Source organism: Hippopotamus amphibius, chromosome 8 (assembly GCF_030028045.1).
Source record: "Hippopotamus amphibius kiboko isolate mHipAmp2 chromosome 8, mHipAmp2.hap2, whole genome shotgun sequence".
Lineage (NCBI taxonomy): Eukaryota > Metazoa > Chordata > Mammalia > Artiodactyla > Hippopotamidae > Hippopotamus > Hippopotamus amphibius.
This window is the reverse complement of record NC_080193.1, coordinates 11064268-11087792: the sequence shown is the minus strand read 5'-3', so window position 1 is coordinate 11087792 and position 23525 is coordinate 11064268.

The following is a 23525-nucleotide window of genomic DNA, read 5'->3' as shown; positions in this document are numbered from 1 at the left end:
ATCAGGGAAGGTTCCCTTTTTCTCCTGTCCCCTCACAGTGCTGAGGACCCCTCACACTCCTCACCCCCAGTGAAATATCTTTCTCCAAACTTGCAAATGCAAACCCATCCACGAAGAAAGGGTCTAAGAATCACCCCATCCTAAGAGTTACCTCCTTATTAGAAGATACTGAAGGGGGTAATAAATAGCAACCGAGGTGCTTGTCAGTGTTGCTTTTTGCAACATTGCATAATGCAACACATACTGGATTTTGAGTAAGGAGACACAGATTCAACTGCTAGCTCCACCACTAGCTGTGTAACTTTGAGCACATCACTAGTTTATGAGACGAGAGGGCAAGGATTGTGTCTGCTTTGTTTGTCACTGATTGTGCAGAACCTAGGATAGTGCCTGGCACATAGTAGGTTTAGTAACTACATGAAGGAATGAGCAAGCTTTGCCTGGGCTTTGGTTTCCTTGAGATAATGTATTTTTTAATTTTATTGAAGCATAGTTGATTTACAATATTGTATTAATTTCTGCTGTACAGCAAATGATTCTGTTTTTAAAAAATATTTATTTATTTGGTTGCACTAGGTCTTAGTTGCAGTAGGTGGGCTCCTTAGTTGCAGCTCACCAGCTCCTTAGTTGTGGCATGCGAACTCTTAGTTGTGCCATGCATGTGGGATCTAGTTCCCTGACCAGGGATTGAACCCTGGCCCCGTGCATTGGGAGCTCAGACCCAATGCCACTCAGCTCAGACTATGCCACCAGGGAAGTCTCGATTAAGTTTATATATATATTTACATACATATGTGTGTGTGTGTATGTATTTATATATAGATATTCTTTTTCACATTCTCTTCCATTATGGTTTACTGCAGGATATTGAATACAGTTCCCTGTGCCATACAGTACGACCTTGTTGTTTATCAATCCTATGTTTAATAGTTTACATCTACTAATCCCAAACTCCTGATCCTTCTCTTCCCTGCCCCACCTCCCTCTTGGCAACCACAAGTCCATTCTCTATATCTGTGACTCTGTTTCTGTTTTGTAGACAAGTTCATTTGTATCATATTTTAGATTCCACATATATGATATCATATGGTATTTGTTTTTCTCTTTCTGACTTACTTCACTTAGTATGATAATCTGTAGGTCCATCCACGTTGCTGCAAATGGCATTATCTCATTCTTTTTTTATGGCTGAGTAATACTTCCTTGGGATAATATTGAACTGGTAAGGAGAGGCGAGGTTATGATTCTCAAAGTATGGTCCCCGCATCACCAGCAGCAGCAGCAGCACTTGGGAACTTGTTAGAAATGCAAATGATTGGGCACCACCGATTTTCTGTGCTGAATCAGAAAATCTAAGGGAGGGGTGAGAATTTTGTGTTTTAACAAGGTCTTTCGTTCATTCTGATACATGCTCAAATTTGAGAACCACTAGGCTAGGTTATACCAAGGCAGCAAACTCAAAATCTCAATGGCTTGGGACTTCCTAGATGGCGCAGTGGTTAAGAATCCGCCTGCCAATGCAGGGGACATGGGTTGCATCCCTGCCCCAGGAAGATACCACATGCTGTGGAGCAATGAAGCCAGTGTGCTACAACTACTGAGCCTGCACTCTAGAGCCCGTGAACCATAACTACTGAGCCCGTGTGCTGCAACTACTGAAGCCCACGCTCCTAGAGCCTGTGCTCCGCAACAAGAGAAGCCACCACGATGAGGAGCCCGTGCACCACAATGAAGAGTAGCCCTGCTCGCCACAACTAGAGAAAGCCTGAGTGCAGCAATGAAGACCCAATGCAGCCAATAAATAAATGAATTAATTAAAAAAAGAACATATTGTTTAAAAAAGTCTCGATGGCTTAATATAGCAAAGGCTTACTTCTTGCTCACACTAAATGCCCGTCTTCTGTTGACAAGAGGTTCATCATAGTCACCCCAGGGTTCAGGCTGATGGAGCAACCGTCGTCTTGAAAGCCGCTTGTGGTCATGACCAAGGGAAAAGGGGTGCTGAATCACGAACTGACTCTTCAAAGCCCCACCAAGCTGTGCTGTCATTGCTGCTCACAATTTGTTGTCCAAAGCAAGTCACATGGATACATCTAACTGGAAAAGAGGAGAGAAGAGGAGGGATTGTTGAGAAGATCAATTACATAGCAGGTAGGGAAGGCTTCTGAGAACTGTTAAAAGCTATTCCAATTTAAGAGATTATTTCTGTTATTTCTCCTCTTGGTATAAAAGGGCTGGCTCCCTGGCTGCTTTGCTCAGTACCACCGTTATTAAGCGATGGCTGAGAATGGGAGCAAGATGGGGTGGAGTTTTGAAGCAGGAAGTCACAACCCTATAAGGTTACATTCAAGGTAAGTTTATCAGATTTTTTTTTTATAAATTTATTTTTCTTTATTTTATTTATTGGCTGAATTGGGTTTTCATTGCTGTGTGAGGGTTTTCTCTAGTTGTGGCTACTCTTCATTGCAGTGCATGGACTTCTCATTGTGGTGGCTTTTCTTGTTGCAGAGCATGGGCTCTAGGCACACAGGCTCAGTAGTTATGGCGCACGGGCTTAGTTGCTTCGATGCATGTGGGACCTTCCCAGCCCAGGGCTCAAACCCGTGTCCCCCTGCATTGGCAGGCAGATTCTTAACTACTGCACCACCAGGGAAGTCCCTATCAGATTTTTTTTAAGATGCTGGCTTTGAGGAGACAAAATGATAGACATGTATAAAAAACACAATACTTGGCACACAAAAGCATTTGATATGTTTTTGTTAGGCAAGTGACTTTTCCAACAATTTATATAAATTATTGTGATGATCTCACAATTACAAAGATTGAACTGGTTTGGAACAAGCTTTTTGTTGCCGGTCACATTAGATGTAGGGTTCATATACCTGGTTCACTGGACAGTGTATAGAAGTAGGAGTCCATCCGGAGTTCAAATCCCAGCTCAGCTACTTATTACCTGTGTAACCTGAAGTGAGTTATTTACGTTCTCTGTGACTGTTTTCTTCTCAGGAAAAATGAGGATCATCATAGTCTCTGCTTCACGGGGTTGTTGCAATGATTAAATGAAATAATACTTGTAAAATGCTTGGAACAATACCTGCACATAGTAGGTACGTAATATGTACGTGTAAGCTATTGCACTATTGTTGGTTTTTAACTTAGAATAAAATCCAACCTCTTTATCGATAAACAGCAAGACCCTGCTTGGACACTCTTCACCTTCTCCATCTTATCTGCTCCATTACTCCTCACTGACTTACCTCTTGAAAACCACACTGGCCTTTTTCATTCTCAAGTAAGCCAAGTTTGTTCCTGCCCCAGGGCCTTTGTACATGCCATTCCCTCTGGCTGGGCTCTATCAGCAGCTCTGCAGATGGCTAGCTCCACCTTGTAGTTTATTTCTTGGTTCAAATGTGCCCTCCTATGTGGGTGACCACACAACACAAAATTAGCCACCCCTACTGATTTAGTTTCTTTCTCCCACCACTCTGGCATTATTACTCTCTGTAACCATCTTGTTCATCTGTTTACCAGCTATATGATGTCATCTACTTAAGAGCAGGGACCTTGAATGTCTCCTTTATCCCTGGAACCCAAACTCCTAAAACAACGCCCAGGGCATAAGTCAGCGCCCTATAAATGTCTGTTGAAAGAAGGACTCGGGTGGGGCTCTGCTTCCCTTTGGAGGAAATTGGCACTTTACTCCATGAGAAGAAAAATATCTTCTCTATAAACTTGAGATGACAATGAATTTCTACAGCAGGAATATTTTTCACATTAAATAAATGGATCCAAAAATGAAGTGCTTCTGGGAGCCATGTGTGGAGGAAGTGCCGTTTTTAACGAAGGGCTTACAGGGTCACTGTGCCAGCTGATCCACTTTGCAGGCTCACCACAGATGCCTGGCAAAATATTGTACTCAAGGCCAAATCATTGTTGCACTTTACTACACTAGAGCCATGTGCTACGTCCCAGCAGTTGTGTGTACATGTACTTTCGGGAGAAAGATAACATTTATTGGAGGTTTTCAAATTTTCTAATTTCAGAAGAATCACAAGCTCAGTGTAGAAATTTTGGAAAACAAAGGAAAGCAGAAAGCACAAAGAAAACACCAGTCTTGCAAAACAGTGAAACATTTCGATGCATGTTTTCCAGTCTTTTTTTCTGTGAATGTGTTAAAAACAAGTCTGTATCACATAAACTGCTTTGGAGATGTGCTTTTCCCTAGTGTTTTTCGGGTGGTGCTGTTAGCAGGACTTGGTGATTGACTGAATGTGGAGAACGAAGGAGAGAAAGGAGTCATAGAAAACCCTGAGGTTTCTCCATTTGCAACTTGGATGGTGGTGCAAATAAGGATATAGGAACAAAAGCAAACTTGATGAGAAGAGCAATGTGTTCAGTTTTGGACCTGATGCATTTGAGATGCCTCTGGGGCAGCCAGTGTGGATATTCAGTGAGTGACTGGATGGTCAGTTCTGCCATCAAGGAAGACGATGGGGGGCTGGTGATGGAGACCTGAGTGTCATTGAAACAAAGGCAACAGTCGAAGAAATGGAAATGGATGAGTTCACTGAGAGCCAACTTCTCCATCAGCCCCAGCAGGCCCAGTGCCTAGTGCCCACAAAAATGTGGGCAGAAAGCGAGTGAAGGGGTATTGGCTTGATAGAAATCAGGGAGAACCTTCAATTATACTACTCCTCTGAAACCCCAGGGCGCCTCTGAGGGGAAGCTTGCTTTTTGCTGCCATCTGCTGGCTGTTATTGGAGCAGTTCCCACAAAAAAAAAAAAAAAAATTCTACCCAACAGTTATGCGGCACCTACTGTGTTCAAGGCTCTATGCCAGGCAATCTATAAATAATTCCTTACATTTTTATGCTCCTTTACCAATGCTGGAACGTTTTCACATACAGTATTGTAACTTGTCCTCATAGCAATCCTGTGAGGGAGGCCCTGAGCAGATAAAATTATTCCCATTTTGCAGGTGAAACTGAGACCCAGCCTGCACAGGCCCTTGCAGTTGGGCAACAGTTAAGTTCAGAAGAGGCTGCAGCCCATGTTATCTGACTCCTAGCTCGCTGACTACAACCAAACTGATATTACTTCTTTAGTTTTATTCTGGGTAGAAGGCAAAAACAAAAACAAACAAAAAAACTAAGTTCTCCAGCACTGAAGGCACATAAACCCTGAAAAGTGACAAAGAAAAGGAAAATGGACCAAGAAGAGAGAGAAGGAAGAAATGGCATCTCTAAAGTTTTTTTTCCAGCTCTAAATTTATTAATTTCGAGTAATACCCCCAAAAGTTTAAGATTTCAGATCAGTGAGAGACGAATAAGAATCAACCAAGAGGGCTTCCTAGGTGGCGCAGTGGTTAAGAATCCTCCTGCCAATGCAGGGGACATGGGTTCGATCCCTGCTCCAGGAAGATCCCACATGCAGAGGAGCAACTAAGCCACTATTGTGTGGGAAGACATTCAGGAGTCTTTCTGAAACCTTGAAAATGTTAAAGTATGTGGGCCGAGCGACTGGATGCAGAATGTCCTGCTTGAGCAGTGGAGGAGCTGAGGGTGCGGGGCGTGGAGACTATGGGGGCATAGGCAGAAAATTGACCCTCTCTGGGGGCACAGCCCCTTTCTACCCTTCCTCATATCACCCTGTTTGGCCCTGGAGGATGACTGGTTAGCCAGAGACGGGTAAGATTCCTCAGGGGAGGAACAACCTAGGACAGGCACAGTCGCAGAGGGGCCAACAGGGGTGGGGCACAGACCCTTAATCCTTCTGAGAGAGGTCTCCTGCCCCCAGGGCTGCTTTGCTCTCCGCGCCCAACTCAAATCCACACCCTGCTCAGATCCACACCTGCTCAAATCAGACCCAGGAGGCAAACAAAGATCATTGCCCCAGTCATGTGAAGCCTTTGATTGTTTATGGGATTAACCTGGGAGTGTTAGACCCTTAGGCTATGCCAAGAACTCAGTAAAAGCAACGTGGGGACAATCAGCAAGGCTCTTGATCCTAGAGGTCTTGAGTCCCCCAGTCCCATCTTTCTCTTCAGTCTGTGTCTGTGTTTTCTTCAAGCTTGCGGCACCCGTCACTCACCCCGAGTCGCCGAGCTGGTCTCGGCACTGTTGAGCCCATGTACTGCAACTACTGAAGTCCACGCACCTAGAGCCTGTGCCCCGCAACAAGAGAAGCCACGGCAACGAGGAGCCTGCGCACCACAATGAAGAGTAGCCCCCACTCACCTCAACTAAAGAAAGCCCGCGCACACCAAAAAAGACCTAACACAGCCAATAAAATTAATTAATTAATTAATTAAACAAAAAAAGAATCAACCAAGATACTGATACTGTATTGTATGATTGAAAGTTGCTAAGATTTCTCATCACAAGAAAAAAAAATTACATGAGGTGATGGATGTTAACTATTTTGGTAATGATTTCACAATATATATGTATATCAAACCGTTCTTTGTACACCTAAAACAAATATAACTTTATATGTCGATTATATCTGAATTAAAAGTAAATTTTTAAAAGAGAATAAAAAGGAATTAACTAAGTTCTTCACTTGAAGCTCAGCATTAGAAGGAACCCTGAAAGTCACATAAATTATTCTTCTTTGCAAAACAAGTGTCCTCCAATCTTACTGTGCACACAAACTCTCTGGGGATGCAGCTTCTGATGCACTTGGTCTGGGGTGGGGCCTGAGACTCTGCATTTCTAACCAGCCCCTGGGTGATGCTAATGCTGTAAGTCCACAGACTGCTACTTTGAGTCGCAAGAGTCTGGAGCAGAGGCCAAGCAAACTCGTTCTGTGAAGGATGAAACATTCGAGGCTTTGCAAGTTGTACAGTCTCTGTTGTGACTACTCAACTCTGCCACTGTGAATTATGGTCTGCCATTATAGCACAATAGCAACCTTAGATAATATATAAAATAATGGGTGTGTCTGGGTTCCGAAAAACTTTATTTGCAAAAGCAAAAGGCTTGCTGGATTTGGCCTGCAGGCTGTTGTTTGCCCACCCCTGCTCTAGATATCTCTATGCCTGGATGGGCTTTAAGTATGTAGACGATGTGTGTATGGGGGGGTATCGTCTGGTCGAGATTTCAGGTTCTTTTTCTTTTTTTCTTTTTAAAAAATATGTATTTGGCTGCGCCAGATCTTAGCTACAGCATGCGGGATCTTTAGTTGCAGCAGGTGGGCTCTAATTCCCTCACCAGGGATCCAACCTGGACCCCCTGCACTGGGAGCGCAGAGTCTTAACTGCTGGACCACCAGAGAAGTCCCGAGAGTTTAGGTTCTTAAACCCAAAGACCATCACCATCACTCCATACTACGTTGTTCTCATTCATTTAAGCCTTCATGTTGAGTATCGGTATAATATTAGGTTTTGGTAAAGTGATAGAGAATTGAAAATAATATTACTAACACTTACATAGTGCTTGTTATGTTCCAGGCACTAAGTCCTTTGTGTATATTAACTATTTAACCCTCACAACAACCCTATGAGAAGGCATTATTATCTTCTCTACTTTGCAAATAAGGCAATGGAGTTTAGTTAAGTAATTTGCCCAAAGTCGCCCCACTAGTAATTAGCAGAGTCAGGCTTTGAATTCAGGCAGGCCAATGCCAGACTCCCTACTCTTTATTGCCTCACTTTACTACTTCTAAAAAGAAGAAGCAGGAGGTACCATTAGCTGGGGTCAGTGGGTAGAGGGCAGCAGTGAGTGACATGGAGAAAGATGCAAAATAAGGAAGCTGAAAGTTAAATTATTTCCTGTTGTATAATTTACAGAGACCAGAAGCTGTTACTGGGACACATTCTATTGTGTCGTGCATTAAATTTCCTTAATGATAGTATGTGACTATTATTTTCCAAGGATCTGAATAGAAATAAACCAGACATGGATAATCTCACATTCAGCTGTATACTGAGCTACCTCTTCTTTTTGCTAAAGTGCTTTAAATACTATTCTTAAAACAAAGAGTCCAGCAGAGCTTGGAAGAGTGAGTTTTCCAAGCAGTTTAGATGGGCACTTTGAAAACTTTTACCTGCCATGTTCAATGCCCTCCTCCCAAACTGGGAAAATAGGACTTCAAGTGTACCCTGCATGCCAAGACCAGCCATAGAGTGTGCTGTCAAAGTTTTCTGTCAAGGCACGTCTTCTTGTCAAGACTTCTTTATATGCAAAAATAAAGACCATATCTCTTTGTACAGATCAGAGATTCTCAGCCTCAGCACTATTGAGATAATTGAGATTTTGGACCATTTAACTCTTTGTTGTGGGGAGCTGCTATCTGTGCATTGCAGGATGTCTAGTAGTATCCTGTCCTCCTACCCACTAGAAGCCAGTAGCATCACCCGAGTTTGTGACAATCAAAAATGTGTCCAGACATTGCCATCATCCCCTGGGAAGTCACCCTCAGTGGAGAACCACCAGCATAGATCAGTGACAGTTTACAATTCAAGAATGCCTACCACCATCTGTGTGTGGCACGAACCTTTTGCAGAGTGATTTTGAAAGTAGGCTTCGGAAAGCAATCATTAAAATATTCAAAATATTTGCATTTGGAAGGAAAGGGAAAGGATTTACTATTTATAGCGTGGGAAATATAAAGGATTCATTAGGAATAAAGGTTTGACAATCTATAAGACTTTATTTTCCCTGAATGATAGGCACAGACCTGGTGACTGCCAGCTCCCAACAATCCCTGAAGCAACTGTGTGCATGAGAAGCCCTTGAGTAATTGATCGGAGGTGTGGGCATCTGGCTTAACCGGCTTAGTCTACGCGTTATTTCCTGGACTACAGTGATTGGTCCAAGGGTGAGCCAATCAGAGTACATCTCTAGGGTTCTTCTAACTCATCTGAGGGGGCAGGGCAGGGGACAAGGGTATCTCTCCTCTATGATCACAAAGGGGTAAAGATGGGAGTCCTGCGCCCAATAGCCATGCCCCAACCTAGTGGAGAAGCTGTTCTGAGAAAATGAAGCCAATATGTAGAGAGCAGCACGGGTGAAAGACACAGAGAAACCCTTGTGACGTTCCAGTCTCGGGTCCCGGCCATCCCTGTGGCCAGCTCCAACCAGGATGTTCCCGTGGTTTCATTATGTGAGCCAGTTTATTCAAGCTAATTCATGTTGGATTTTTGTCTCTTGAAACCATTGGATTTTGACTGAGACACCTTCACAAAGGTGTAAAGGGAATTCACAGAATGACCAGGAGCACTGCTAAAATTTTGATTCATAAATGTCCTGTGCAAACCAGATGGGTGCACCTTCACCTATTTTGTAAGTGCTGGTGTGGCTCTAGAAAATTCTCAGCAAATGTGGGTGCTTCTTGCCATGTGCAGATAATCACCACGATGGCTTCCATTGGTTCAAAGGATTTATACTTCCCAAAGCTTTCACATTCATTAGCTCATTTGCCTTCTACCATGACTCAACTAGACAGGGAAGAAGATTTTATTTTATTTTATGTTTAAATTTTATTTATTTTTTGGCTGCGTTGGGTCTTCATTGCTGCGCGCATGGGCTTTCTCTAGTTGTAGAGAGCAGGGGCCACTCTTCGTTGTGGAGCATGGTCTTAGGCTCTTGGGCTTCAGTAGTTGTGGCGCACGGGTTAGTTGCTCTGTGGCATGTGGGATCTTCCTAGACCAGGGATCAAACCCGTGTCCGGTGCATTGGCAGGCGGATTCTTAACCACTGTGCCCCCAGGGAAGTCTAGGGAAGGAGATTTTAGGCTTCCTATTTCCAGGTGAGAAAATGGAGCCACCATGTGGCTAAATGACTTTTTTATGTAATGCAGGCATTTGAAACGAGATCAGCAGTTCTCAAATTCGATCAGTCACAAACTGTGTCATGACTGATTTGATGCTAATGGTTAAAGTACTGGAGCTTGAGAATGATTCATCTTTTTAAAAATAATACATTATCCCTGTAACAACCTAATTCTCTTCAGCATTCAATATGCTTTCCTGGGTAGGAGAATAGAAGTGGAGTTACAGCTGGCATATTGGGAATTCCTATGGGAGTGTTATGCATGTGGAAATTCACATGTATAATTTTTTTCCAACAGTAAGAAAAAAAAAAAAGGTTAAGAATCAATGGATAAGCCAGGATCTTATTAAGGATCACTCACTTTAAAGAGTTGTAGGTTGATCATAAAATGTATCATCCAAACCAGGATAGGTTTTTTTAAAATAAATTTATTTATTTATTTGTTTATTTGTTTTATTTTATTTTATTTATTGGCTGCTTTGGGTCTTCGTTGCTGCACATGGGCTTTCTCTAGTTGATGCGAGCAGGGGCTATTCTTCACTGTGGTGCACGGGCTCCTCATTGCAGTGGCATCTCTTGTGGAGCAGAGGCGCTAGGTGCGTGGGCTTCAATAATTGCAGGACATGGACTCAATAGTTGTGGCTCACAGGCTCTAGAGCACAGGCTCAATAGTTGTGGTGCACGGGATTAGTTTCTCCACGGCATGTGGGATCTTCCTGGAGCAGGGGTCAAACCTGTGTCTCCTGCATTGACAGGCGGATTCTTAACCACTGCACCACCAGGGAAGTCCCAAACCAGGATAGTTTTAAGAGAAAAGGGGGCATCAATGGAATGGAGCATCAGGACAACATATTAAACAGAAATTGTGTTGAACAAACCAGGACTGGAATCACCCGAAGTATATGCAATGAAAGAAAAGTACATTTATATAACTGGAAACCACCAGAAATGCCCCAAGGAATATCACTCTAAAGGTGAATTGGAGTTTAATCGAGAGGTGAAGGAGAGTGGGGAAGTGAGGCAGGGAAAGAAAGGCAGCCAATGAGTGTGTTCTTAAAAAAAAAAAAAATTCCTTAAAAAAAAAAAAGAGTGTGTTCTCAAGCCAACAACTGCTGAGGCCAACTGGAACGGATCCCTGAGATGGTCACAGAGATGTGCCACCCATATTGCCCTCTCAAGGAAGGACTTGCTGTCCACCTGCAGGGAGTGGGATCAGCAGGTGGCCCCCAACTCTCAGCTCCTTCAGGGTCAGAGAACTGCCTCACTCAAGGTCAGGTCCTTACCAGAGCAGCCTGCACTGCTGACCAAGCAAGGCAAGGCTGCCCATTTCCTCCAGATGTGGTACACTTTGATGGGCAGTCCTTGCTCCAGAGCTTCCCTCTGAGTTGGTCAAGGCTTTGTCAAGCTGGCATTGCAACTAGACTTTTCCTTTCCTTTCAGAGGGGCTGATCCCTAATAAGCATTCTGTATCCCAACCCCCATATAAGCATCTGCTTCCAGAGAACCTATCCCAAAACCATCCCTCTAGGGAAACTCAATGTATTATTAATCATGTTTTTCATTTTCTATATTGTATGATGATCTTGGGGGACTTTTCAGACCTGAGGAGAGACTGCCCTTCTAGGGCTAGCTAATTCCTAGCGGGGGTGGACTGCTTGTCTGGAATGTGTCTAGTCGTGCGCAGACCACCTGATCCAGTGCCATGTCCCCACCCACCTGCTTATCCAACTCACATACCAGCCCAATACTTCCTCTGCCTTAATCATCCCAGAATCAGGCACCAGACAACTGAAGACGGTGCCTATGCCCTAGAACCTGCTGGAATTATTCAAAGGAGTCCATCCTAAATTGTTTATACTGTCTCTCCTTTTCTGCAGAAACTCCAATAAAGGCTTACGCTTTCCCCTTACTTCCTGCTTCTGCCTCCTGATCAAAACCTCATACCTCCCCTGTGGCCCTGAGTGGCGTGGCGTGTCCCCTTCTCTCAGGAATGTAAGTAATAAACAGCCGTTCAGTGGCATTGGCTTCTCCATGTCCTCACTCAGTCGCTGAATGCCTGTAGCATGTTTATTTATAATTTCCCAAATCTGAAAGCGACCAAGATGCCCTTCAAAGGGTGAACAAAAAAGTGAAAGCAGCCAATCTGAAAAGGCTAAACTCTGTATGATTCCAATTACATGATACTCCAGAAAAGACAAAACTAGTCAAAAGCAAAAAGGATTCTAGTAAAAAGAGACAGGAAGAGATCAGTGGTTGCCAGCACTTTGGGGGTGGGAGGGAGGATGAATAAGTAGAGCACAGAGGCTCTCCAGGGCAATGAAACTACTTTGTATGATACTGTAGTGTTTGTATGATACTGAAACTACTTTGTATGATACTATGACATTACATATTTGTCAAAACCCATGCCACTGTACAGCACAAAGAGCGGACCTTAATGTAAACTAGGGACTTTAGTGAATAATAATGTATCAATGTTGGTTCAGCAATTTTAACAAATATATCACAGTAATGTATGAGGTCACTAAGAAGGGTATCTGTGAGTGGAAGAGAGAAGAGGTCTATGGCAACTCTCTGTACTATCTGCTTCATCTTCTGTAAACCTAAAATCGTTCTAGGAGCAAAACAAACTGTAAGTATGTGAAAGAGGAAAGATGGGGGGGAAATGGATGTTTGCTCCAGGACAGGTGTATCAGGGCTCAGACAGGACAGGGGAAATTTAAATTTTCAAAAAAAAAAAAATAACAGAGATAACCCATAAGATACCATTTCACACCCAGTTAGGATGGCCATGCTTTAAACACACACGCAGAATAACAAGTGTCCGTGAGGATGTGGAGGAATTAGAATTCTCACACATTGCTGGTGGGAATGTAAAATGGTGTCACCACTTTGTTTGTTTTGCTGCACTGTGTGGCATGTGGGACCTTAGTTCCCAGACCAGGGATTGAACTCAACGCCCCCTGCAGTGGAATCGCAGAGTCTTAACCACTAGACCGCCAGGGCAGCCCCTGGTATAACCACTTTGGAAAACAGTTAGTTGATTCTGGTACGACCTAGCAGTTCCAATCCCAGGTAGACACCCAAAGGAATTGAAAGCCAGGTCTTGAACAGATACTTGTAAGCCAGTGTTCATTGCAACATTATTCACAGTAGCCAAAAAGTAGAAATATAGAAATAGCTGAGTGTCTGTCCAGGGATGAATGGATAAACAAAATGTGGTGTATCCATACACCAATGGAATATTCTTCAGCCATAAAAATGGATGTATTGATACATGCTACAACGTGGATGAAACTTAAAATCATCCCGGTAAGTGAAAGGAGCCGGATAGGGAAGGTCACATACGGTATGATTCCATTTATATGAAATATCTAGAACAGGCAAATCCATAGAGACAGAAAGTAGACTAATGGTTGCCAGGAAGAGTGGGGAATAGGAAATGACTGCTAATGGTATAGGGTTCTTTTGGGGGTGATGGAACAGTTCTGGAATTAGATGGTGGTGATAGTTGCATAACATAGTGAATATACTAAATAAAAACCACTGGACTGTTCACTTCAAAAAGATGAATTTTATATTATGTAAATTATATCTTAATTTAAACACACATAAATAACAGAAGTGCCAAACTGTTTCTCTCTCCTCCTTTGCTAAGATCTACAAGAAAATGGAGCTTCCTAGAAGTAACCTACTTATGTGTGATGCTGATTTATTAAATGGCAAAAATGTGTCTTTCAAAGGCTAGACTTTTTAATTTTTAGTGTTTTATGGAATTCTCTGGTGGTCCAGCGGTTAGGACTCCATGATTTCACTGCTGAGGGCCCGGGTTCAATCCCTGGTCGGGATGTGGTGCGGCCAAAAAAAAAATTTCTAGTTAGTGTTTTATTAAATAAAACTACTGTGCTTGCCTCTTAAGGGAAAAATATTACAGCAAACAAACAAACAAACAAACCCAGATACCTACACGCCTGTGACCCATCACTTAAATGACAATTTCTTTCTGATTCATGGGATGTAAAGCAGTCACTCAATTTCCAGCATCTGAGATTCCTGGGGAACCCATTTTCTCAAACTGTCATTGATAACAGTTTGCCAGGACACCTGTAAGCAAATATTAGGTTCATAAACAGGCTGCATTTGAGTTAGCACTGTGTGTTCTGAGATGCACACAGCCTGCCTGCTGGGTATACACTTTAAAATACCATCTCTAGATCTATCTTTAGTCCCTGCCTTCCAGCTTGTGTTCATGAAAATAAGTACATCCACAGGATAGTGGTTTCAAGGGCAACTTTGACCTTACAAAACACAAAATTCCAGTGTGTTGGTGGATTTCTAAATGGTGATCTATGGGAACCCTTACGGATATAGGTCCTCCAAGTCTAATTCTTTCATTTAACAAACACTTACTGAGCACCTGCTATGTGCAGGCACGGCTCTAAGCACTGGGTTCAAGAAAGAAGGGTCCAGAGAGTCCTGTGCCTCTGTACCTGCTTCTGGTCACAGAGCCAGTTGCATGTCTGCAGAACAATAATCAAATGCCTTTGCTGTGCTCAGCACAGTGCTAGACGCGGGTGAATGAGGCTCTGGTCCAAGAATTCACAGAAGGGAAAAATAGTCAATAAACAAAGGGGAAAATGTGAAACCTTGCTAGCGTTTACTTATTTATGCACTGCTGTGTTCCAAAAAAAGATTTAAGGCAGCTAACGAGGATACATAAGACACAGCCAGACTGCATAAATTCTAAGTAGGGGAGAAGGGAGAAAAAGAAAAAACAAAACAAGAATGAGGACTGAAATTGGGCCAGAAATGAGAGGAACACAGAGATAAACAGGATAAGGTCCTCTGTGCTTATAGTCTGGTGTAGTCTCTTGTGTAGTAGATGCTGCTGAGGCCCTGCCCAGAGTCCCTCCACATTTATCTCTATAAACCAAAGGATGCTCATTGCTACACCTGTAACTCTTTGAGTGAGGGCTTTGTTCTGGCTGTGGAAGCACACCTGGCCAGCAAGCAGCATGACCCAAAAGTTCCAAAGAGTTTGTGTCTCTAGAAACAGCCCCACTGGGTGATGGATGGATGTGGGTAGAGGAATATCCCAGCTTCCTCTCCTTCCGCTGAGATAACGTGAGGTATGGTCTCTGCAGTCTCCCAGTGCCCCCGGGGATGCTGAGCTCCACGTGCCCGTAGCAATTGGTTGCTTGTCACATGCCCTTTATTGGCCATCTTCCCTTCTGTGTCACCCTTTCCCGCTCCCCATGCTGTTGTTTCCTGGGATCATCTCCCAAATAAACTATCTGCCCTTGAATCCTTATATCAGGATGAGCTTCTTGGGGAACCCAACCCAAGGTAGCTCACCATACCCTCATCTGCTATTTATTGTAGAACTCCAGGCTCCTGTCAGGATTTCTGGGGGTGCCCAGGAGGGAGTCACACATGCTCAGAAAGACGTCTAGTCAGCTACGATGTTTGTGGATTTTTCCTCTCTTTCCCTTCTTCTGGAAATCCCGATATCAACCAGGCATGCTGCTACTTCTGCTGCTTGTGACTACCTTGATTGTTTTCCACTTTATCCAAGAGTCATCTCCACCGTGTATCACTGGGTACCACCTTTCCTACAAGGCACTGCTGCCTCCTATTAGGTACCAACTAACACAAGGTGCCAGGTGCCAAAGCTGTTTGATGTTCAAAAGTGATGTTCAGTGGAGGGGACTGCCTCCCAGTCACACTACATTCCACCATGTGGATGAGATGCCAGAACGACATTGCTTGCAGACCAAAGAGAGGTTTTCATTAAACAACCCCCTTAGCTTTTACTTACAACCATAGCTACGTAAAACTCAAGCATGGTAAGTCTGTAAGGACTGGTTGAGAGAACTAATCTGAGTGACAGGTACACCACTCTCCTCAAAAATCACACATCCAGGGCTTCCTGGGTGCCACAGTAGATAAGAATCTGCCTGCCAATGCAGGGGACACAGGTTCAATCCCTGCTCCAGGAAGATCCCACATGCTGTGGAGCAGCTAAGTCCGTGTGCCACAACAATTGAGCCTGAACTTTACAGCCTGTGAGCCACAACTATTGAGCCCATGTGCCACAACTACTGAAGCCCATGTACCTAGAGCCCGTGTTCTGCAACAAGAGAGGACATGGCAATGAGGAGCCCCCGTACCACAATGAAGCGTAGCCCCTGCTCGCTGCAACTAGAGAAAGCCTGTGTGCAGCAACAAAGACCCAGCAACAGCCAATAAACAAATAAATAAATAAATTTATTTTTTTAAAAAATCACTCATCCAAACTCTAGCCAAATATAAGCCTTGTTTTGAGTCTAACTTATTTGACTGATCTTTCCTTTTTTAAAAAAAAATTATTTATTTATTTATTGGCTGTGTTGGGTCTTCATTGCTGCACATGGGCTTTCTCTAGTTGTGGAGAGTGGGGGCTACTCTTCATTGTGGTGTGGGCGCTCCTCATTGCGGTGGCTTCTCCTGTTGCGGAGCACGAGCTCTAGGCACCTGGGCTTCAGTAGTTACGGCACAGGGCTCAGTGGTTGTGGCTCGTGGGCTTAGCTGCTCCTCGGCATGTGGGATCTTCCTGGAGCAGGGATTGAACCTGTGTCCTCTGCATTGGCAGGCAAATTCTTAACCACTGCACCACCTAGGATGTCCCATCTTTCCTTTTGATGAGTTGTCTCCTGGGGGGCCTTGGGCCCCTAGTGCAAACAGGATACATACAGGGTGTCTTGGTATATGGAATTATTAACTAAAATACTATTGAACATGTAGAACATCTACCCAAACCAATCAGTTGTTAGTTCTTTCTGGCAATTATGGAACAGAGCTGTCCATTGAAGCTACTACTAGATCATCTGTGTGAAAAAAAAAGCATCAAGGTACTCCTGTGCTCTAAAACCATCAATGGCTCCCCATTACCCTTAAAATTTAGACTTCTTAACATGACCTACTGGCTCCTGTAGGCTCCTGCTTGCCAACCCCATCTCCTATCCCTTTCCCTTTTGCTTACCACATCCTGGTCATACGACTTCCTTTCTGTTGCTCAAACGCATCAAACTCTCCTTCAACTCAAGGTCTTTGCATCTGTTGTACCTTCTGCCTGGACTGCTCTTCCCATGGCTCTTCATATGGCTGACTCCTTTTCCCTCAAATGTCGATTCAAATGTCATCTTCTCAGAGAAACTGCCCAGTTACCTGACCTAAATTAGAGACTCTCTCTCTCTCACTCTCTCTCTCTCTCTCTCTCTCTCACACACACACACACACACACACACACACACTCCCCACCACTTGATAAAGTTACTCTTTACCACATCATTATATTAATTTTTTTCCATAGACCTTGTCAGTATCTATGATTATCTTATTCACTGGTTTTCTGTCTCCTTTCACTGGAATATACTTCATGAGGACAGGCACCTTGTTGGTTTTTTGCTCCTAAATACTCAGCACCAAGCACAGTGCACACAGTATCCACTCGATATGTCAATGAATGAGTGAATGTACAGAAACGAGTGCTTATTTTCTGTTCTCAATGGCAGAAAGACGCATACTTTTGGTTCATCCAAAATTGAGAGTATGTCATTAAGTGTGAGTTAAAAAGCAGGGAGGCCAGCAAACATCCCTTATTTTCCCTCATTTAAAGTATTTTAATGGTTGTATCATAAGACATTTCCTAGTGATTCTGACTCTGTATGAGCATCAGTAACCGGTAGGAGAGGAGGAAAGCTTCATCAAACTCACACAACTTAACCCGTAACCAATTGCTGGTCCAGGGTAAAGTATAAGGAAAAATCAATAAAACTGGCAAACACTGTTTCTAACCAACTTTTTTACATGATAGCAAAAAATATATAAAAGTTCACGCTAGGGAATTCCCTGGAGGTCCAGTGGTTGGGACTCTGAGTTTCCACTGCAGGGGGCACAGTTTCCATCTCTGGTAGGGGAACTGGGATCCTGCATGCCGCACGGCATAGCCAAAAAAAGAAAAAGTTCACAGTAGGTGCTCCAAAATTTTTTTGAATTAGTATCTAGTTTGAATTAGATGTTTTGACTAGACCAATACTGTCCCATAGAGATATAATGTGAGTTACATGCATAATTTTTCTCCATATACATAATTTTACATTTTCCAGTAGCCACAATGAAAAGAAAAGAAATTAATTTTAGCAATACATTTTATTAAATTTAATTTTCCAAAATAGTATCATTTCAACATGTAATCAATATTTTTAAAAAGATAAATGAGATCTTTTACATTCTTTCTTAATTTATACTCACAGCATCTCTCAATTGAGATGATAAATTTGTTGTTTGTTGTTGTTTTTGGCCATGCCACGCGGCTTGCGGGATCTCAGGATTAAGATCCCAACCAAGGATTAAACCCAGGCCCCAGCAGTGAAAATGCCAAGTCCTTACCACCAGGGAATTCCCGAGATGATAAATTTGAATCGGAAATTATTGTTCTGTATTTAGATTTCAAAAATTTAGAGTTGAAAAAGTAGATTCACAAACCTAAGGAATTCCAAAAATACTTAAACTTTTTCCAATAATGGAATCAAGTGTCAGTTTTTAAATTTAACATGTAAATTAATGACATTATGCTAAGTAAAAGAAACCAGACAGAAGAAGTCACAAATTGTATGATTCTGTGTGTATGAAATGTCCAGAATAGGTAAGTGCATAGAGACGGAACATAGATTGATGGTTGCCAGGGGCTGGGGGGAGGGAGAATAAGGAGTAATTGCTTAATGGGTACAGGGTCTTTCCTGGGATGATAAAAAGGTTCTGGAACTGAGTAGAGGTGGTGGTTGCACAGCATCGTGAATGCACCAAATGCCATGAAACTGTTCATTTTAAAATGTTTACTTTTATGTTATGTGAATTTCACCTTGATTTAAAAAATTGAAAGGAATAAAATTTAATTACATTTACAACTTCAGTTCCTCCGCCACACGAGCCACAACCCAAGTGGCTCAACAGCATTAGACAATGACGTTGTACAACACGGGACCAAACTACTCCTATACAGAGGCCAGGGCTTTTTAAATCACTTACTTCTATTTTTACAGGACATAACTTCCCAGCACTTACAGAACGCTTTCAAGGTGAAGTGTCCCAGTTTATTTAAGCAGCACCTGGCAGCCACTGAAGTGTCACATTTCTATTTCACGAGAGCGAGCCATGAATCTGATTGCTACTGTTCCACATGATTGGCACATTTGGGGTGATAGATTGTTAGGTCAGTCACACTTTTGAGCATGTTGTGACTCTTTAATAGTTTTTTTTTTTTTCTGAAGGGCGCCAGGCATCCAGAAGCTTGTGGTATGTGCTTCAAGAACATAAGTCGTTATAATGGTTTCCAGCAGCCTTCCCCTCCAGAGAGCTGGAGGGGAGCAGAGAAGGGGGGTCACAGAGAGCAGGCACTGTGCTGGTCGTGACACACATGAAAAGAGCAATTGAAATGATTAGGGGGGTAAAACCTTAAGAAATCCCAAGGATGATTCATTCATAGGACTCTGAAAGATCTGATGAGCTCACATGGTCCATCCCAAATGAATACAAGCAATTTGCTCTTTTCTCTTAACTCCCTGGAGATTAAAGATCCACAACCACTCTTGTTTTTCTCATTGCACTGAATCATGCCTCTCAGGTATCAAGAAGTGTACCTCTAAGTCTTTTGTGTCAAAACTTCTTGTATTAGTTTATCTTTTAAACCACCCGCCTGAGCCTGGGAGCCTGTTCCCTGAATATCAGGACCCTTTACCTGGAAATATCTCCTTAGCATTTTCTCATTTTTGATGCTTCTATATCCCAATACGATTATTTAGTTTGCAGACTGACTGGACTGTTTATTCTCTATTCTTCTTGTTCCCCACTGCCCACCCCCCCGCCCACTCCTTTATCAGATTGGAGAGAAAAGTAAATAAAGTTTCCACTGGTCGGTTTTTTCTTGGCCAGCCCAATAGTGGAAATGTTTTCAAATTCTACCTTTCTAATACTGAGGTGATAGCTGTCACCGTAAATCTATACCTCTTATTTATTGATGACACAGACAGTGGTTAGTTTCTTTAAATGGCAACGACAACAGTAAAATATAAACCATGGTGACATATTCAATCCTGTTGCTAACAAAAGTGATGTCTTTTATAGATGCCTCAGAAGAAATGACACATATTCCCCAAAGAGTTGCTGTCCTTTATACCTCTTTCAAGATTAAACTTGGCTGTATGGAATGTCTTGCTTGCAAAATTTTGATTGCAGTTAACAGAAGTGTCCTACGGTTAGTGTAAACCAAAGAAGAAAAACTGGATGAGAGAGAAGAAGTTAATGAAAGGATGCTGGAGGTATTTTGTGGCATCAAAGGAAGAGTTGAACAATTAAAATTTATAAAAGAAAGAAACCAAGGGTGAGTTTTGAGAATTCAATAGCAGCTCATGAAATTTTTCTCCAGAGCACTGCCTTTAAAGAGCACACCACTTTGTTCCAGATCTCCTCCTACTTTCTTCCTTTCTATTTCCAATTTCAGATTCCTGGGAGAGAGCCCAGGGTGGGTCAGGTGTCCTTTAAGAGACTTGGTGCAAGAGAAAGATGAAACTAGTGTTTAAGAGGGGTGCCATTTGATTTGCTCAAACGAGATAATACACATAAGGTGTTTTCCAAAGATGGCCACAACCATATCTCCCATCCCACACACTCTTCTGCAATGTGATCTTGTCACTTGCTCATCAAGGTGTTCTAATTCCTCCCCTTGAATCTGGGGTGCCTTCATGGCTCACTTGTAACCAATGCAAAAAGACAATGCCAGTGACAAAAGTGACAATGCTCTTTGTGCCCCATTATTTGGGTTGACAGACAAAATACAGGACACACAGTTCAGCTTTGAATTGCAGACACCCAACAAATAATTTTCAGATAAACAATGAATATGTCCAAATGGGACATACTTATACTAAAAATTGTTGTTTATCTGAAATTCAAAGTTAACTGGGAGTATTATGTTCTCATTCTGACCATCTTATCCAGTACTTATTCTCCCTTTCTTCCTTTTAGAAATAGGAGTTTCAGCCCAGTTAGAGACTGTTTCCATGCCTCCCTTGCACGAGGAGTGACCATGTGATTAGTTCCTGTCAGTGAGTGGAAGTGAAGTGTGCCACTTCAGCAGCTTGCCCACTCAGTTCCTCCCTTCCCCGCCTTCCCACAGGATCCAATGCTGATGCAGTGCTGGAGAGCCAGCTTGGACTGCGTAGATACAGGCAGGACCCACCCCAGTATGACAGAGCAACAACACAGGTGGAACCTAGGCCCCATTCAGCTTCCTGGAGCAGAGCTGCCTCATTGCTTTGGACCAACTCCTACCTGTTGGCAAGAATGTGAGAAAGAAGGAAATGTCTAACTCTATTAAGTCACTGTATTTGGGGGTCTGTTTTTTATAGTAGCGTATTCATGAAATAATAGGGCTGCGATCACTGCACTGGGTCTGAAGGGCCTTACAGTTCCTGCCTACAATCTAGTCATTCAGAAACCCAACAAGATCCAGTTTCCATACATGCAGGGAAGCTGAGTTGTATGCTTTTATCTGGATTCCCGTGAGGCCTGGCAGCCTTTTGAGATGTCTGCCCTGCTCTTTTCCATTCATATGCTTGTAGTAATAGGAGACCATCTGTTTCTTGACACCAAAAGCTCCTAAAAAAAGTTCTCCCCTTTAATCCTGTGCTTTTCATTTATATGTGTCCTTTCTGTCTTCCCTGATAAATGTGGGCTCCATGAGGACCAGAATCATTATCTCTCTTTCTACTGCTGTTTCTTCAGCATCTAATGTGGTACCCGACAAATAGGAGGTGCTCAATAGAGGATGGATGGATGGATGGATGGATGGATGGATGGATGGATGGATGAAAAACTAGATTATAGCTTATAGGAAGGAAGGCTTTATGGAATTTTTCCCTCAAGCTCTGAATTCCTTCTGTCCTGACATTCTCTATGTCACTGTGACATTAGGCCCCATTCCCATTTTTATCTTCAATTGTAGAGACTTGTCTAAACAGAAGTGTTTAGTCAGGGAAATAAGCCTTTAGGGCTTTCCTTTTTAGTGTTTTCTACAATCTTGCAAGCTTCTTCCTAAGCACCCAGAGGCCTGATGCTATGGGCCTTCCCTTTATCATTAAGATTCCTTTCCTTGGTTCTACTTACTTAGCCTGATTCATCTAGAAAACAGAGACTGAGAGAAGGATTAAAGTGCTGACACTTTATTTAGGAGGTGAACACCTACAAGAGGTGAGGATGTGGAAAAAAGGAGAAAAGAGGTGAGGAAAGATGCAACATGATGCACTTCCATGGTGGCCACTGACCCCAGTCATCCACGGCAGGAAGTGGAGGCTTGTTTGCTTGGCAGACAGTGTTTCCAGAGGGGCCACAGGAGAAACCACAGGTAAGAGCACGTCTGCAAAGGGGAGGAAGGAGAGGGGTTGTATCTTCTCAGCTCTCTCCCATCTCCCACTTCCCAGTGGTCAAGACTCATTGCTTGGGAAACTAACTTCCTTACATCTGGTTATGTAACCTGGCACCTTGTAGCCACCCAGGCTGGAAAAGTCCCATGGCATGGCATTTCATCAAGGCCAGAAGTAGAAAGATAACTCTGTGTGGGTAGGGAGCTGATCAGGAGAGCATAAAGAAGCTGGTAGGGACTCCATTTAAATTTTTAAAAATTATTTATTTATTTATTTTTGGCTGCACTGGGTCTTCGTTGCTGTGTGCAGGCTTTCTCTAGTTGAGGAGAGCGGGGGCTACTCTTCATTGTGATGCTTGGGCTTCTTAGTGTGGTGGCTTCTCTTGTTGCAGAGCACTGGGCTCTAGGCTCTCAGGCTTCGGTAGTTGTGATGCGTGGGCTTAGCAGTTGTGGCTTAAGGGCTCTAGAGCACAGGCTTAGTTGTTGTGGGGCATGAACTTAGTTGCTCCACAGCATGTGGGATCTTCCTGGACTAGGGATGGAACCCGTGTCCCCTGCATTGGCAGGCGGATTCTTAACCACTTCGCCACCAGGGACGTCCCTGGAAAGGTTTCTAAGGTGCAGGTCCCCTGCATGACCAGGTTCACCAATGCCTTTCCATAGGACAATATTGGGCCACCATTATGTCTGTAAGAACCACAGTGCCCTTACTCTTTCCCAAAGCAGGAGAAATAAGTTCAGTTGGTTATAGAGCTTGTCTCAAGGAGGTGGCAGTCACCAATTCCAGGAAGGCTGAGACAAGAGGATTAGTGACACAAGTTACAGTCTGTGGTAGAAAGAATAATGCCCCACTCCCCAAAAGATATCTGTGTCCGAATCCCTGGAAGCTGTCACTATGTTATCTTACATGGCAAAAGGTGTGTATGATAAGGTTAAGGACTTGGGAGAAGGGGAGCTGGATCCAGGATTATCCAGGTGGGTCCAGTCTAATCACACACATCCTTAAAATCAGAGAACCTTCCACAGCTGTGGTTAAAGAGAAACGACAACATAAGAAGAGTCAGAGTGATGCTTCCTTTCTGGCTTTGCAGCGGAGAAAGGGGGCCACTAGCCGAGGAATGTGGGCAGCCTCCTAAAGTGGGAAAAGGCAAGGACACAGATTTTCTCCTAGAGCCTCAGAAAGGAATGCAGCCCGGATGACACTTGACTTTAACTCTGAGACCCACCTTAGACTTTTGACTTAAACTGTAAGAAAATAAATTTGTGTTTTTCCAAGCCACAAAGTTTTGTGG